Source organism: Protopterus annectens, chromosome 2.part1 (assembly GCF_019279795.1).
Source record: "Protopterus annectens isolate FY-2018-M chromosome 2.part1, PAN1.0, whole genome shotgun sequence".
Lineage (NCBI taxonomy): Eukaryota > Metazoa > Chordata > Ceratodontiformes > Protopteridae > Protopterus > Protopterus annectens.
The window spans coordinates 845,773,528-845,793,611 of NC_056729.1; positions in this window are offsets into that span (position 1 = coordinate 845,773,528).

The following is a 20,084-nucleotide window of genomic DNA, read 5'->3' on the forward strand; positions in this document are numbered from 1 at the left end:
TATCTTAGATATGTGCTGGTCAAAGGCCAGATTGCTGCCTGTGTATGATCCCAGATCTCTTACTACTAGGTCAACTCTTACGAGTGTTATCAATGGAGTATTTAACTTGGGTTGAGAGTTTCTCTAAGGGCATTATAATCCATTTTTTGGGATTGAGTTTTAGGCCAAGACTTTGGCACCAGTCATTTGTCTGTGTTAAACCATCTTGCAAGATGTTGATGTCTTGGGGGAAATTTATAACATCTCCCAATTTACAGTCATCTGCAACCTTGGTAAGCCAGAGGCCTTAAATGTTTGACTTGACTTCCAAGAAGTAGATGTCAAACAGGAGTGGTCTCATTGCAGAGCACTGGTGGAACTCCTTTGGTAACTGGTCTCTTGGTAGAGGTGGTTGCACCGATCCTGACTTCTTGGGTTCTGTTTGTTATCCAGACAGTGGTCCAGATTGTTATGTAGAGATTTATACCTAGTGCAGAGAGCGTTTTAACAATGCCTGAGTGATGATAATTCATTCCATGGTTTTGCATGATAGGCTGTTAGACTAATGGGTCTATAGTTCCATGGGTCTGTTGATGTTTCACCTTTGTGGAGAGAAATGATTGTTGCTATCCTCCTTTCACTTGACATGTAACCTGTTTTGAGTGTCTTAAGTGGTCTTAATAGGTCATGCTTTAGACTATTCCCGGCGATGTTGCCGGGGCCATAGAGGTGGTGTTCTTGATTGTAGTGAGTGCTGCCAGCATCTGGTCCCTGCTATTAGTTGGGGAGATTATGTTGGAGGGTATTTCTCCCCGAGGAGCTATGGGGGGGGGGGGGTTGAGCTGAATGAATCACCTGGTAGATTTAGTATGTCAACTTGATCAGTAAAGGCGGTACCATTTACCAGCAGTTCAGCACATTGCTGTGTGTTACCTTTAAGGTTGTGGATATATTAAAGAAGGCCTTGTAATTGTCCTCAGCCTATGAGGCTGTTCTGATGTCATGGTTCTCCTTGTTGGACTTAATTAGGCCTCTTAGATTTCTGTTTATTTATGTAAGAGAACACTTGTCTTTAAGGGACTTGCACTGCCTCATTTTGTCCATGAGTCTTTTTTTTTCTTTTATTACATACCCTGTTTGGTAGAGGATTCCATCAGTCGGGCTTGTTTTTAGTGTTTATTTTGGGTTGACTTCTGGTATGTATGGCAGCCTCTATGCAGCCATTCACATGTTTGTAATGAGACCCTGCAAATAATTTTGCATCAGTATGCATGGCCATGAAGTTAGAGTGAGCTCTGAATTCTGTTTGTCTTAGAATGGTTCCTAAATGTTACTGGTTTAGCTGAGTTTTCTGGGTTGATTTTAACTTCAATGGAGACAGCTTTATGCTCTGACTTCATTAGTGAGGATGAGAAACAGGGGAGGGGGGATGTTCTTCCATGTTGGTGAGTATAAAGATCCTGTACAGTGAGGTACATCTCAGATCATTTACATGCACATGGATTATGACAGAATCATACTGGTACCTAGGATGCAGTGACTTGAGTGTGTGCATGATTCTGAAGATCCTGGCTCCAGACAGGCAACGATATGCCATCTTTGCCTTGTCTAACCTGGTGAGTAGAGCATCTGTGTGTCATGCAATTGAGTCCCTGATGGCAAGAATATTAGGTAAAGTATACGCTTGCATTATTGGCTTTGCTCTTGGGGGACCATTGAGTGTAGGCTTATGTAAGATATTTGCTGTTGCTTTTGGTGTCTATTTTAGCATATGACAATCTATGTGTGTGATGAGCAGCACGTGAGAGGGATGTAGTGTGGATCCTTTTGACAACCTCATTTGTATGCAAGGGTTTTTGCCTCCAAATGAGTTGTGTATTTTCATCTCTTACATGCTGTGCTATTTTCTTTAATGATTAACTGATTGTCTGTGAACATGAGGCAATTGCTACATTGCCTTTGGATCCCCAAATCTACCAAGCTGGCTACAGAGATACTGAGAAACTACCTATCCTTGTTGTTCAATCCTCTAATACAGTGAGCTGTTTAAGATTAAGGATTGGATTTTTAACAGGGGTCTCCTATAGTAGTGTCTTGGTTCAGAGAGCTCAGACACATCCTTCATATTTATTCCATCAGTTATCCTGCACTACTACCCATCTATGATCCACATATTTCAATCACATTTTTCTACCTGGTGTATTATACCCTTTCACTTAGTGATAATTTATAAGCAGAAGCATGGGTTTCATTTGTAATTTTCTGTCTTCATATTAGTTTGAGTCATTTCTTCTTGATACAACTTTCTTGCTATCTGTTCTGCAGTTTGTTGTCATTCTTGAGTTGTCTTGCTTATTTATTTTCCATAATGTGTTTTTGCACAGCTTTTAATTTTTCATGTCTAAATTTAAGAATTCAAGATCTAAACTCTGCTCTTAAATGAAAAAGGTAATTTAGCATAACTAGAAATGTTATTAGCCTTAAGAACATTCGCATTAACTGGCATTATGTATTCCATCTATCACTGAAAGTATTTTATTTTACACTTTTTCTCTCAAAGTTTGAATATTATCAAGGTCAGCTATTAAAAAACAGGTTCAAAACAACACTGAAATTGATGTTACATACCATTCAAGTGATGGTTGGTTTAAAAAATGCTTTTATCTGATTAATTGCAGTGATTTCATGTTATGAGTTATGTTCTGTATCTGTAGCTCTGTTATAAGATACCAGTGTGGGCACAGCAAGCACGTGCTCTTGGTAATACATTGCATGTAGATATAGGGGGTGCATGTCAGCAGCACACCTGTATAAAGGCATGTAAGTGTGTGCATATATGCATCTGTCAGTGAGTGTATGTGCATGTGTGTGTGTGTGTGTGCGTGTGTGTGTGTGCGCATGCATGCATGTGTGCATGTGCATGTGTGTGTGTGTGTGTGTGTGTGTGTGTGTGTGTGTGTGTGTGTGTGTGTGTGTGTGTGTTTATGTGTGTTTATGTGTGTGGGTATGTGGGTATTTGTATAAAATCTAGTGCTGCCACTAGACTGGATGTGTCTCAGTTACAGAGAAGTATATGAAACAACTTAAGTATCCTATAACCTTCATTGAAAGTAATGCTGTTATTCATAGCCAAGCAAAGCAATACTTACATTTACATGCTTGTGAGCTTTCATTTTACCCTGTCAATACTATTTACACTATTCCTTTTTTTGTAGTACATTGAGCATGTTGATTTCTCTCTGGATCTGACAAAGTAATAAACTTAGAGTTGCCACCTTTTCAAATTACCATGGTGGTACATATTTTTACTGAAATATGTGGCTTTGCACTGCAAATTATATATACAACCACAGCAAAAGCCTATGTATTACTTTTTGCCAAAATAAAAGATCAGTCTTGTAGAATTTGAGCTACCTATGCTATTGCAAATTGATATTTTTTTCAAATGTAAACTTATTGTTTAATGCAACTATTAAGTGGATATTGATATAGTTTTTTTAAATGCAAACTATTTGTTTAATACAACTGTTAAATAAAATTTAGAAATTTTTTTGTCCTAAAAATCTTAGAACATTTGTCTTTTTATGGGACGTTTTTAGATTTTTTTTTAATTAATTTAACATATTTACAAGAAAGGAAGAAACAACTTCACATATTGTTATACAATCATAGGAATACATTGAATTATCAAGGTAATCTCATACAGTTAACACATTAAGAATCTTGGTATTTCAATAGCAACATTTCAGAGTAATCCCAACCACTAAAAGTCTTAGTATGATTTATATATCTTATTTTGATCACTTTTTTCAGTTTTAAATAATATTGCTGTTAAATTTAAAATTTCTTTGAATGTATAAACTGAGTTTGATCTCCAGTTTTTTATAATAACTTTTCTAGTGACTGCCAACAGAGCTCAAAATATTTTTTCTCTTTGGGTTTTACAAATACAGGAAGCGGACCATGCATTAGCATTACTGATCGTTAATGAACAATTATCAGACCATAACCCATTATAAACATATTTATCTCTTACCTATATAAATGTAATTTTTCATAGTCTAGAAACATGTGTATACAATCAGCTTTTGCAACTTTACTCTATCTACAACAAACTGAAAAAGTCATTTTGCTAAACTTAGACATTTTGTAAGGAATAATAAACATTCTGTGTATATATTTTCACATAACATATTTCCAGAATAAACATGAAGAAGTTTGACTAACTGATTTAATTAACAAAAGTTTTATTCTTACCATCTATTGAGTCACTCAATCCACTACTATCTAAAAAGTTCCATAATTTTTCATCAAATATTATTTATAATTAACTTATATAGTTTTGCATATCATTCTGCCTTTGATAACAGCATTCATATATAGTCATATAATGGAAAATAGTGTTCTGTTTCCCTTCACTCATATTATCCACAAATGCATTTAATTTCTTACTGATGGATAACATTAACTGATTACCAGTTTCATCTATCTTATATTCCTTCATTAAATTTTGTGGGCCTTAGTGTTTCCTTTTCAAAGCAATCAGACCATAACACTAATCCACTCATTTTTAATAAATTAATTTTAACATTGTTTTGAGCTTCCTTAAATCTAGATGTATGTGCAATGGGAAAGCAGAACATTTTCCATTTTGATATTAATAGAGTGTTAAACCATATTTCTTAACTGTTTTAAGAATTTATATTATATATGCAGAGTCTAAAGACTGAAATGAAATTCCATCTAAGGTAAATTTTGTTAACCAGATGAAAGGATTATTCTATATTTCTAATTTATAATCTTTAATAAACTTATAAGAATTTAGTATAATTTGATCCTTTCCACTAACTAGTGTAATATGAGTCTATCCAGAGTATAATAGAGCGAAACATTGCAGCAACAGAATAAGATTCTACATCTGGGGAAGCTAATGCCACCACATTCCCATAATCTTTTATGATTTCTATAAGCAATTGTAGGCTTTTTAGGATACCATAAGAATGAAGTTAATGGTTTTTTTTTTCCATTTTTGTAAGGTATTAAAGCTATCGAATGCAATATATATATATATATATATATATATATATATATATATATATATATAAAAAATTCTGTGTAATATAATCATTTTAATAAGTACTGACCTATACTCAAAAGTAAAAAAAAATTCCATTTTTAATACGAAGTAACACTTCCTCAATTACTTTTTCAAAACTATTATTAATAATCTTATTCATATCTTTATATATTTTTATTCCTAAATATTTTTGTTCTTTTCCTACCCAATTATATACATATTTATCTTTAAACTTACTCTCTGGTAATTGGATTAACACTAAAGTTTCAATTTTATTATTATTAATTTTCAGCAGTGATACTTCTTGAAACATTTCGATTTTCACATTTTTTTCTTTGATTGAATAATTTAAATCTTCTATAGTTACTAAAATATTGTCTGCAAAAAGCCATATTTTAGATTCACAATGTCTATGATTTGAGAATTCCAAATTTTTTCATTGTTTCTTTTAGTATCAGCTAAGGGCTCAATAACTAATGCAAATGGTAAAGGGGACAAGGCACACACTTATTTTCTGACTGTGTTTAAAGTACATCCCTGAGAAATGTAAGATCCAATTGTAACATATGCTTTGGAGTCTCTATATAGTTTTTTTTTTTTTTGATAATCTAATAAACTGGTCTGGAAATGCAAATGCTTCTAAAGTTTAAATGAGTAGCTGCAATCTACAGATTCAAAAGCTATCTCAATATCCACACTAATTAGGGCCAATGTTTTGTTCATTCCTTTTGCTAAATCTAAGGTAGTTGCTACTCTTTTCATATTATCATACATTAATCCACTGACTATGAATCTTGTTTGATCTTTATTACTATATCTCTTAATCTTGTGACAAAAATGGAAGTAAATATTTTATTGTCTACCTTTAAAATTAAATAGCACTATATTTTATAAAATGTGACTTATTATCCTTTTCGTGTTTAAGTAAACATGGCATTACAAAAATGTCTATGAGGAAATTATTTTGTCACTAGGAATTATTCTGAAAACATCACTCAGTAATTCTAAAATATTTAAGGTAAACATATTATGTATTTCCATACTTAAATCATCTAAACCTAAAACTTTGCCATTTTTACCTTTTTAAAGCTTCTTTAACTTCTATCAGAGTAATAGGCTTATTCAACAAAGTTATTTGTTGGTCATTAAGTTTATTAGTAATTTTTTTTCTTTAAATCATTGTCAATTTTGTAATCATCAGGATTATTATTTTTATCTTTATTAAGATGCCCATTTTTTAATATTAAACATTTCCTCTATATCTGAAATAAACTTATTAGTGTGATGATTTCAGATATTACTGATTTGTAATAGTCCAAAACCAGTTAGTGGTGCAGGTAAATGGGTCATTCAGCAAAATGAAGTATAAAATAAGCAAAAATAGAAGAAGGCTCCAGACTACGGCATTTAAAAACATAAACTCTTTAATAACAAAGTAATGGGTGAGCGCTTTCGCAGCAACAAGCTGCTTCATCAGACAACAAATGCACAAAATCATCCTCTATTTAAATCAAGTGCAACCAATAGGCAGCTCAATTCAATTAAACTCACACAAAATCTTAAAGTGCTGCAACATCATGCTCTCATATCAAGGTCTATATAGATTGCATATAAATATATATATATATATATATATATATATATATATATATATATATATATATATATATATATATATATAAATTGCATATAAAAATATAAAAATACAAAGATAAAACTGTGCAGATAAATAAATAAAAACCATGAATAAATAATAGCACAATAATGCATACAGAATAATAACAACACAAGTTACTTAGGAAGAGGTCTACTAAGAAGTATAAATCTAATGGATACTTTTTCATTAAGCCCTTTACCCATATTTGCACACATACAGACTAATAACAGCACAAGTTACCTAGGAAGAGGTCTATTAAGAAGTATAGGTCTAATGGATACTTTTTCATTATGCCCTTTACACATATTTGCACACATTCTGATAATCCAGTCCAGCTCTTTGGTTTCTACCCTGTTTCTGTTGTCTCCCCCTCTGTGTCCTAATGCTACAATCTCAATAACCATAAATTTTAATTCATGTCCATTCCCATTCTCTATGACATGTCTCACCAGTGCATTATTTCCAACTTGCTTGGAAGTATTGTACATATATTCTCTGATACAATCTCTTAACCTACGTGTAGTCATACCCACATAAAAAGACTGGCATGCAACACAGTAGCTAAGTATACCAAACTAGTGGTATTACAATCAGCTACTAATCTAAAACATAAACATATTTTTCACATCCGGATGTATAAAGCTACCACTTCTACCTAAACATTTACAGAAATTACATCTATTACAGAGAAAGGTGTCATAGTTATGATGGGAGAATTCAGTAATGTTCTCGTGCATACTTAGGGCTACATGATAATCTCTTTAAAAATGTTTTATTTTTGAAAGCATATAGAGGGATATCCACCACTAGCCCCTTGACCTGTTTGCCAGCACAAAGAATGTTCCAGTTCCTTTGATAAACATCTAGTAATAACTTGACATTGCTAGCATAAGTAACTAGTATTCTTATAAACTTGTTGGTGGGTGCTATTCATCACTCATCTTCCCTAAAATTAGAGAAGCAAGGCCGCCCCTTCCCTTTTCTGCCACTAAATACATCCGTCATTACTTTCTGTACTTCCTTCTGGGCATACCCTCTCTCCCCAAAATTACTTTCTAAACTAAGCAGTTCATCTCTGAATCTATGTTCATTAGCTGTTAATTGTGATACCCTTAAGGCTGTCCCCTCATAACATTTCTAAAAACATGTGATGGGTGCATACTATTTCTTTGAACAAAAGTATTTCTATAACATTACCTTCCTAGGTAACTTGTGCTGTTATTATTCTATATGCATTCTTATGCTATTATTTATTCATGGTTTTTATTTATTTATCTGCACAGTTTTATCTTTGTATTTTTATATGCACTTTATATATCAATTTATATGCACTCTATATAGACCTTGATATGAGAGCATGATGTTGCAGCACTTTAAGATTTTGTGTGAGTTTAATTGAATTGAGCTGCCTTTTGGTTGAACGTGATTTAAATAGAGGATGATTTTATGCATTTGTTGTCTGATGAAGCAGCTTGTTGCTGCAAAAGCGCTCACCCATTACTTTGTTATTAAAGAGTTTATGTTTTTAAGTGCCATGGTTTGGAGCATTCTTCTATTTTTGCTTATTTTATACTTCGTTTTGCTCTAGGACCCGTTTACCTGCACCACTAACTGGTTTAGGACTATTAGCATTTTTGTTTGTTTGTGGTGCAGTGACATGGCTGAATGTACTACCTTGATTTCTGAACTGGATTATGTGCCTGAAGTGAACAATTCCAAGAGGCTGGAACAGAGGGACATTATTTCTTGTATTGTGTGTAAAGAAAATTCTCTACTAGACTTTGTATCTGTTAATTCTACTGCATCTACAGAGACAGTACATGAGTATGATGCAGCAGCTCTCAGAAACGATTTTTTAAACTGGAGGATGATGGATGTAAATTAAAACTTCTCCAGATACAAAGATTTTACTTTGAAGCCTGTATTAGCTTGAATATTGTCCCTCGTGGGTTAAGGGTGCTCAATATGCCCACCTATGGCACTACTTACAAAGAACTGCTGACTAGGTGACAATATCATGCCACCCAACCTTAGTTCTCAGTGCCTCTGTTGAGTAGAGCCACTGGAGTTATCCTGAGGTGCAAAGGCAGGCTTACCATTCTTGGGGAGTCTGTTTGGTTATCCACTGCACATTACTTCTGTGAACAACTCACAACTGGTTGTTATAACTGACAACTGACTACTGAAAACTCTAACTGACAACTGATGTCAATTGTCTTCAGCAGGGTCTTTTATAGATTAGCCTAACTATCAACTGTTCCAGTTCTAATTTTCATTTTATATTTTGAAAATCAAGCTACAGCTGTTTACTAAAGTTCCATCATGTCTTTCAGCTTCTGATAGTAATGTTTTTAAAACATTCTTTACAAACAGATCATAAATCAACATGCAAGAACGTATTTACAATATCATAGCTAGTCATGTTGGCATATAATACACAAGTTAAACTGAAATTATGTACAAAAACGTCATCTATACATGCCAGCACAAATGATAGCATCCAATTTCTTCACAATCAGAAACATGATCATAATCTTCCATGCTCTACACATTTGGTAGCTGTTATGACTCAGTCTTAATGTATGGCACACACAGCAGTCATAATTCAACAGTTTTGAACAGTTTTGATAGCTTTAGAATCTGTTAGATATTTTAAGCTGATCCTATTTTTTTTACTTTTTTGGGGGGAAGGGGTAATGTGAACTATCTTACAGATTTAAAAGCTACTCAATGATCAGAGGTATATTTCTGCCCACTGTCTGTTTGGCAGCATTAACTGTGTTGCTGTCAGATTTTTGAACCTGTAAAGCACTTCATGCTTCTAAACATTTCCCTCCTCTCTGTGTTAGTTTGTAGTATATCAAGACAGTCATGTATTTCAAAGAATTATGATTAGGACTCTGATCAAAGCTATTTATTAAGGTGTTCTTGAAATGAATTCAAATGATTCACCTCTTCACTGTCAAACTTCTTGAATCCATTTGTTGAGCACAGCAACAAATTGGTTACGATCACCAACCTGATCACAGTTCTTTGTTATATTATAATGTCTGCTTACTATTAATAGTAAATCTTCAAAATGAGATGTTCTGCATCTTAGAATTGTTCTGCATCATAGGATTGTGCAAAACCTTACCAAGTGACACTGCATCCTTACATAGAGAAGTGCAATTAATATCTGCATATAAAATACATAGTATTACAAATGAATATTGTTTCCTCCAGACATTCAAATATATGTGATGTCTAAGTGAATGCAGATGTACAAATGATCAATATTTTGTCTGTCCTGATCACATACAGATTTATACATAAGTTGTATATGTTTGCCATCTAAGGCAATATCATTCACTGGTGGACCATTACAGTTAAAGCCACAGGTAATTTTTTTCTTTCATTTCTTTCCAAACTACCAACCATCCATAAACTCAAAGCAACAAATACATTTCAGTGGCTTCTAATGAAAATCACTTCAATAAAAAAAGCACTTATTTTCTGACAGCATGGTGCTGAGCATGGAATATGGGGTTGGGAAGATGGCTTAATGGCTAAGGTGTTTGCCTTACAAACACAAGGTGCAAGGTTTGAGTCTCACAAGGGATAATTGGCTAGGCTTAAAATGGCTCACAAGGGCAGTTAGCTTAGTCCTAAACTATGAAATTATGAACATTTGTTAGCATAGTAATAACAGTCATAACAAAAATGCTTATTATAAATCCTGCTGTAGCATACTATACCAGTGGTGTAAGCTGCAGAAACATTTGCTATATACCATGACATGCTTATTTTTCTATTACTTCAAAATGCTAAAAAAGGGTAATGCATGTTATATATGAGGCCTTTTCATAATGTCAATTTAGAAAAAAGAAAATACAGAGGAAAATGAGATAGCATTTTTTGTATGCTGCAAATTATCACAATGAAAATCTTTGTATTCAAATGCAAAGTGAGATGAACGCATGTTCCAGGGCTAAAAACGTTGGTCTCACGTTTTGCATTTTTGTTAATTTTGAACTGTTGAGTGGACTATTTACCTTTGGAGTCGTATTTTTTTTTTTTTTTTTTTTTTTATATTTAAATTTTAGTTTACCTCACAGCTAAATGAGTTGTAAAATTTAGTCCGATAGGCAACTGATTTCAGTCTTCCAATGTAAAATAAAATATGCATAGTATGCACATTATTCAGAATTAGTGTGCCTATGGAGTAACTGATTTTTACTTTGAGCAGTAAAAAGAAAGCATAAGTGCATACTTAAAAGTAACATCCTTGAGCTATTTTTATGCATTCTGTGTGTTTGAATGTAACACTGAGTAAGGAATACAATGACACATTCCTGTATGTATGCATTTTTGTATTTACAGAGTTTGCAAAGAAAACAAATATGCAAGAAAAAATGTATATGCTCTTGCAGACTTCATTAATGTATCTGAGCTGTAGGCCTGCATTTGCCAGATTAATGAAGTTACTGAACTTTATGTCTCAGATTAGTATACAGTTAGGTAGTAAAGGCTGCACAAGACTTTTTTTCAACAGTAGTAGTAGTAGTATTAGTTTATTACTTGTTTCTATTTTGTAGATGGAGATTCTCATGCTCTATATGGCCTGATACAACACATTGGGTTTGTGTCAGCCTCTTCTGTTGCCAATCACAGGGTAGAATTACAATGGCTCCCTATAGGAAGATTGAGATAAAACAATGAGAGTCCCAACACTTCAAATGTTATAGTGCAAGTCTGATATAATAACAATGAACTGTGATTCTCTGTTATACTCTTTTAGTATTTCTGCACACCCTGACTGTAGGATCTGGACCCCCAAAATTTTTCTACATGCATCTTCTAACTCGGAGTTATGTATAATGACTATTATTATTATTTATTTATTTATTTACATATATTTCTTCACAGGGGGAGTGGGCAGATCTCAATGGACGATATGCAGGGCAGCTTGGTGAATAAGAATCACATGAGAAATGAACAAAATATATGAATATAAAATATACAAGGATATGCTAAAAACAAATCTATATTCATATTCACAGATGCAAGAATATGCTACAACATTTAGTTCAAGAAGCAGTTAACAATGCCAAAACATAGATGGAAAATGGAATTATGGTTAGTGTTTACTATACATCAGAGATGGAGGAATAATCTGAGATACAAGAATCATGCAATTATTTAAGTCTGTATTTTAGATCTGTCTATCTAAATATCTATCTATTCATTTATTAATGTATTTAAATATGTAAGTACCAAGCCATGCATGTGTATTTTGTTGACCATAATAGTCACACTATGGGAATGTAATTAGTGTGTATTCTTATGGTTTGCACTTAAACATTCACTATTCCAAAGATTACAATCATAACACTGATAAGTTCAGTGGAAAACAAACATTATTTGGCAGTAAATATTGCAATTTATCATGCAAGCTATGCTGCACTAATTTACATCTGCACAAAGCCACAGGCAAAATCCAAGGTATCCTAGTTGATAGCAGGCCTTGCTATTCTGCTGGTTATAACTTCAAATAACCCCAGGCTAAGGGATATTTTAATATTCATGGTAAAAAAATGCATATTACATAGAAATGTAAAATGCATCATGACCTGTAGTGCAAAACACAAAGGGGTAATTTGGTAACAAATAGCACACAATGTTACATGAAATATCATTTTGAGTGGCAACATTCAAGAAAGGAGTGATATAGCGACACACAAAGCACATTCATATTTTTGGATAAATAGTACAGTATGTAAAATATGCAAATGACTACACAGTGGCATGTAAATGTCTATCAGCATTTTAATGCGAGCTATAGAAAGTGCAAGTGATACAACTGAACATGCCAGTTTCCAGAACATATAAAATTAACATGATTAGCTGAGACAATTGTGTATTCTGAATGATAGCCTTTTCTGTTGTACTGAAGCTTTACTCATTACTATGTCAGAATCAGCATTGGCATTCGCTAAGCAGCAGATGTTTGTGGCCACCTTTGGAGCCAGTATCCATTAAGTTGTACATTTTTATATTCAGAGACTTAGATGGATTCACTAGCAGCTAATCTGCCATCACACTCATGGCCAGGACATTGTTGACAGTAAGAAATTTGCTGTCTCAGCATTGTTACACAGCATGATGCTATAAAAGCAATCAGAATGTGAGGATAATATTATCTTGGCTGGCAGTCCTGTGGCAGCACAGGAGGAAGAGTCAAATGAGGAGCCACTATAGGAACCAAGACTAGTGGGAGCAATGTCTAGTGGTACTGGTAAATATACAGCATCTGGTAGATAACTGTGGGCCATGATATAGACAACAAAGAATACAATTAATGCATGCATTAATACACCCAGGTTATGCATTATAGTGTATTGACTGGCCACCCTGTGCTTCAAGCATTACCATAACTATGTAGACTAGAAGGGTGTGCAAGCCCAGTCATCATAATTTGCACAAGTGGAGTGGAATACAGTCAGAGCAAGGTTACCAGAGTTGTAAGATTATGGGAGGTGAATGTTATAGCTATGCAAGTGTTAAGTTACACATTACCTTGAGAATGAAGACAAATACAATTCTTTCTCTCTTTCAGTGGTATTTATTAACTACAGTACACACGTGTGGGAGCCTCATAGAAAAGCACCAGAGATACTCCCAGAACAAAGGAATGCACTAGCTTATATACTATGAATATTGCTGACAGTACAAAAATATAAAATGAACCAATTGGATCATTATACAAAACAATTAACCAATCAATGATTTACCCATAAGCATAAAGCAGTTCACATCATTATATCTCTGGGCAGAGAAAGAAAATCGGATATACTTCTATATAAGGAACATTTCCTGCTTTCTTGTTTTTCAGTAATTTTCCACTAATCACAGTTCATTCAAAGTTCATAGTACACAGTACATCTTAATACATGCAGACTGTCACATACTCAATTCCTTCAAACACATGCTTTGGCTGTTTATATTCTAAACAAGTGAATAGGAGGTAGCGAGAATCAGGGATCACATCACCAGGGTTATAGTAGAAACTCAATGTTGTGAACACTGGCAGTATGCACAAATGGATCCAGCATTATCAGGACTGGAGACTGATGAAGTACCTTGTCAGCATGTACAGGAACCATGCTGTTCCCCCGTGTTAGGAGTAGTAGAAGAGTATCATCCACAGTACCCAGAACATTTCAGTCATTAGGCCATCAACAGAGTGTGATGAAGTGCAACTGCAGGACTCAGAATGACCTAGTCAATTGTTCCTGTGATAGAGACAGAAGAGTATTAGGTATGACCATAGGAGTGTCCTCACCTACGTTTGGAGGCAGACATGAACAAAGGTGACAATTATGCAGTCCACAGATCTACTAGCTTACTACTGAGCACTGTTCCTGTCGTTCCCAGCAAGGCTGTAGTGGGCATTTGTTAGTATACTCATAGCTGTACCAATGGATGGCAAATGATCACCACTGGTCTTAGCATCCATATCAGCACCAGGTCCTTTTGGAATGCTCCACACTCAGATTAGTGGTTGTATTTCCTCAGCAGGCCACACAGTGCTCTCTTTATCTCTGAAATGGTGTCATCTGGCCTCATGTGTATGAATAATTAACCTGGGCATGAACTGATTGATGCTAAGAGTGACACCCTGGATGTAGAATTCCTGGAGCCTGGGAAGCAATGGCCACCTGGATATCTCTGGGGCTCATGCATGGTGTCTTGCAGGGAAAACTCCTATGTAGCTAGACTGGAGTTAATGCATCCAGAACATCAAGTGCTGAACATAAGGGTGGCTGCAAGTGCTATTTGCCCCTCCACCATTATCTCATTGACGGGGGATGTATACATGCCCTCGCATATTAGTGTTGCCAACAATGATACTGTGTTTTTGAACTATACCATGTATATTGTGCCATTATTGTCAGCCAAAGGAGACCCACCAACCTGTTGTGCTGAACCCTCTACAAAAAGAACCTGTGAAAGCATCAATATAACATAGCTGTGTCAATGATGATACATACCTGTCACATCTGTTACTTCTACCATGAGTGACACATACTTCTACATTAATTGTTTGCCTTCACTGTCAAGGATTATATACCTTGTAGTAGCACTTGTCACACCACTGTTTTATACAACTTACTTTTCTGCTTCTTTGTCATTTTCCTGTGATAATCTGCCTCTGATAGTCTTTGCTAGTTGACCCCTTTGATTCTATATTTGACTTGCTTATTCAGACTTACCTAGTTCTCAGCCTCCCCTCCCAGGTACTTGAAATTGTTAATCTGTTCCACTATCTCAATTCCCAGCTTCTTCTGATATCTCACATTTGCTGCAATTACAACTGTCTTATCTGTACTCAGTTTTACCCCATGTGCCTTCATCTTTGTATTCCATTCCCCTATAATTCTACCATTTCTGGGACTTTGAACCATTACAGGTCAGCTCAAATCAGCATTTTTCCGACCTTGTCATATGCTTTCTCCAAGTCAAGGAATGCAAAGTTGGATTCTTTCCTGATCTCTAGCTTCTTCTCAAACATGTGTCTGATCGCAAACATCAGGTTGCTTGTGCTATATCTTAATCTGAAGTCAAACTGCTCATCTCCAATCTTACTTACTATTACTGTGTGTATCCGTTTATCTATCACCCTCTTTCATGCAGTGTGACAGGACTTTGATACCTCTATACTGCCCAACGTTGTGAAGATCCTCTCTGTTCTTGGACACTGTCACTGGTATGCTCATTCTCCAGTCATCTGGAATACACCTTTAACTCATATCATATGATTGCCCTCAGGAGCTATTTCTCCCCTAACTCACCCAACATCTAGATCATATCTGGCATGACCTGGTCAGAGCCTGCTGCTTTCCCAGCCTTAATTTTTTTAGCACTGTTCTTACTTCCTCTTAGATGGGCTCTTCTTCTTCTATCATAGTAGGTTGTGTCTGTGGCAGTATAGCTTCTGCTGGGATTTCTTTTTTCAAACACATCTGTAAGTACTCCTTCCATCCATTAGCATTGCCAGGACAGGATGAGAGGGGCAACTACCCTGGGAGCAAAGTGTTAGCGGGGAAGATCAGTCATCCTTCATCCCGATTGCTCTTTAGTGTAATACCAGCTTTGGTATTGCATTTGCAGTCAAACGTGATGACTGTAACACACCATGCATGGTCTAAGTTTGTTACAGTTTAAAAGAAGAAATGTATGTATTTATTTATTTATTTTCAACTCAACATGAGTGCCATAGCACTCTGTGAAGGCAGGGCATAAACTCTAGCAAGCAGTTTTGTGCAGTTTAAAAGAAGAATTTTTTTTTATTGCTCATGTAAATGTCAGGAAGGAAGAGCAGGACACAGAAACAGGACCGGAGTGGCTGTAGCCAGGGTGGTGGGGGATGATTCATGCATCTGGCCACCTGGTTGCTGTGCCAGTAGCCGGAACAGACATTTTTTTTTGCTCTTCACTTGAAGGACTGGAAAGACATGTGGATCAAGTACAGCTTGCTCTTTACAGAGCTGAGAGTAAAAAGCACTGCTTTGTGGGACCTGTTTAAGCTGGTTAAGTAGGTATGCTTCAGCTTCCATCTCCATCTGACCTCCTCCTGTGGACTGGCGAGCAGCTTGTTGTCAGCATTTCTTATGAACGATGTCTGATGATTATCTTCTTCATCTTCCTATTGTTGCCTTGCAACCTGCTAGAGTTTTTTTTTTTTATATGCCAGCTACTGACTCATTGGTAGAGTGCCTCTGATGTTTTGTCCTTCACTATTACACTTGGTCTCTTAGCCTCTTTGTTAGCCAGTGAGTATTCCTTCTTAGCCTGGTCCATCATGTCTATCTCCCATTTTTTCCTGCACTCCTTTTTTCTTTGGATGATTTCCTGAACTTCTACATTCTACTACCATCTTTCCTTTTGCACCTTATTTCCATACCTGGCTTGGCCACATAACTGTTATATAGTCCTAAAATCTGCTGTACTCAGGTATTGCCATTCTTCTTCAACTTTGCTTATTTTTTTTCTATCTGAGGTGCCAGAGCCCTGAATATTTCCTTGAACTCTTGCACTTTCTCTCCAGTCAGCTTCCTGGCCTTCAGCCTAATTTCTGTTGACCTTATAGCCTTCTCAGACTACTGCTTGCAGCTGATTGTGACAATCAGTAGTTTATGCTGTGGACCACCTGCTTAGCTGGGATGACTTTACAATCATTGATTCTGCCCTAATACCCTTTTCTTGCTGGAAAAAGTCTACCTGATTAGCATGTTGGTCACATTTGTATGTGACTTTCTGACTGCCTCTCTTGCTGAACATTGTGTTGACCATTTCCAGTTTAAAATCCCCATCTGGCATCTCCTTATTGGTGGACTTATCACTAGCAATATTTTCTGCCTTGGTCTTGGCATGCAAAATCATACTGGTGACTCTGCGATGCTCCTGTCATAATGTACTAGTATGACTAACCACTGCATAGATGTCCTACCCTTCCACATCTAGTCCTGGAAAATCATGTTGTCTTAACATCCTCACTGTTACCCATGCTATGTGTGTATAGGGTGTGTAGCTATAGATCTGTCTCTGCTGTGGTGACCATCTGAAGTCTTTGCTAGTGTTTCAGTTCCAAAAAATGACATGTAAACCTTTGAGTTACACATGCAGATCACTGTGTGAGCTTGGCAGATGTGCATGCATGTGTGTATGTGCATGTATGTATGTGTCTCTATGCATGCCCATCCTTACCAGTTATTTCTGTCTAGGTAGTCACCTTGCTGCCATTTGTTGGACACAGACCTGCCCCCTAATATGCTACCACCATTCAAACTCTGTTCCACACTGACAGCAGCAATGACCTCCTATCACTCTATCACCGCTGTGTGATGACCTATGCACATGAAACCTCATATGCCTTGTAGCATGTGTTGCAGACTGTGTGCATATGGTACACTGTTCTCCACCTACACATCAAACCAGTAGACTGTCCAGGCTCTGCGTCTTCTTCCCTGTCAGGTTGAGCCTCTCATTAGGACTGAAACCTGTCATAACCTTCTCTGCTATTTTTCAGGATAATCCTACCTCCACAGCAGGAATGTAATCTATCTAGATCCTTTATTTTGTTTCCTCTCATAGCAAGACTGTAAGCTATTCTGCCAATTTTCTGTGTTCCTTGTCAGGGTGAGCCTCCATAGCATAACAATCTCTTCTTGTGTCTTGTGGTATGTTACCACACACATTTTTCTTCTCAATATCTGTTTCTCCTGTTAACTTCATTTTTGTTTTGCATGCACACAGAAGTCCAGTGGTCAATTACCACTTGTCCAGTCTGCTGTCATTATGCCTGTACGTACTATGCTCACACCACTACGTTGCTCATCATACTGTAACCTTCTGCAATATGGAAACAGCTCTTTTCTGTCATGGTAAAATAGTGTACACAGAACAGTAATTATACCAAATAGGATTTACTATGACCAGTTCTTAAATGTAGTGATAACATGATGCATTACCGACCATAATCAGTGTTACCATGCTCATCCCTCTCCATGCCCAGGCTAGGAGGACATGTGCACAGTGTGTGCATATACAGACATAAGGGAACTCATAGACAACCTGGCCATGCTGCTGGTACTTTATATTGTGCAGCCATGCTGCCTACCAATAAATATCATGTGGTGTCCTGTAAGTGTACTGGTGAACACTAACCTATCACTTTTTTCTCTTGCAGCTAACCCGCTGAGCAATATGAACTTTTCGTGTACTGAATCCAGCAGGAATCCCATCTGGTGCAGACGAAAATCTAAAATTTTCATCTGTCTGCTCCACAAAGACTATATGGATCAACTGACAAGTATAATGGCACCTTCTATAAGATTCATGCTTGCCACCAGCTTGCCAAGGCACTGAAGGATTCCACTGGCATCGCATACAGTGGCAAGCATGGCAAGCACAAGTAACGTGACCTGCAGCGGTGCCACCTAGACCTAGTCTTCCACTGAAGGTTAGGAAAGAGTCAACTTTCTGTTGTAAGCATTTCATACTTTATGTGGCTCTGTTCTGTGACTTTCTCCTATAGTTGCACATGCCTTATATTGTCAAGCAGAACTAGCAAAGATTACTGTCCATTTTATGCTTTATAGTGGACTTGGAAATAGAAGTCAGTTGGGTTACCTGTGTACATAGACATGGCAGGCTGCATCAGGGTTCTTGAAGTTGATAACTGTATGTACTGCAATATTTGAATAAACTGTCATAAAGCTGTACTAATCTGTTCCATTTGCCTCTGGTATTATTATTCTTTTCTCTTTTGTTGGGGTCAACTGTGATGCAAGCTGAGTTAGGCCCACTTCCACAGCAGTCCCCACATCTGCCTCTCTGAAGGTCGATGAAAGGTAAGTTCTGTGGCCACCTCCCATAAGATGTAGATTATACCTGTTATCTAACAACAAATGTGTTAGCCAGTAATAAACAAGGTGGACCAGAAGCTGGTCATGTACATTGACACACACAATAGTTTCCTTGTGTAGCTGATTGAGTAACTTTGCCAGCTATTCCCATCAGTAGGGTCACCAGAGGTGGAACCTTCCCATGATTCATGCCATTTTTATAATTCATTCATCCACAACATCATTTGTCCACCTTCTATCTCTTCTGTCAGTTTGCATGCCTGCATTGCTACCCTCTCTTGTGTCAGAACCCCCATCAGTCCCTGTCTGCATTTTATGTTGGTTTGTCCAACCCTGATTATTTCCCTTAAATCACTATATCCTTCTTTCTTCCCACACTTGCTGATTTCTACCTTTCCATTCAACCCTTCATAAAAAGATTAAACACAGGTACACGCCCTACCAAAAACGCTGCCATTCTTCATCATATCACATATCTTCACCTCATGACAACCATCTGTATGTTCCTTTGCTATTTCCCAATCATTTATTTATTTGTTATTTTGTAACCTATATTAACTGAGTAAGTAAATTGGTGGGAATCATTTTCAGCCACGACCTGAACCATCAGATAATAGTCAAAAATATAGAAATGTTTGATTTGAACATTATTCCAATGAGTTGCAATTCAGTCAATAATAACCCAATAGTTTGAGTAGCATTGCATATCTCTCAAATTTCTGACATAAACAGAAAGTACCTTTACAAAGATTGCAGTTAAAGTTGTCATTTTCACAAGAACTGTGGCAGTAATCCAAAAAAGTAACCTGCTGGAAGCATCAGAAGCAAACCCCAATTCAAAGGACAGGAACATATACAGCAAGTACAGTTTTTGCTACCAAGCAGTTGTGTGCATAATGAACAGCATTTTAAGAAAAGTTTTCACGAGTATCAATAATTATGGATATGCCTTACCTGTAGA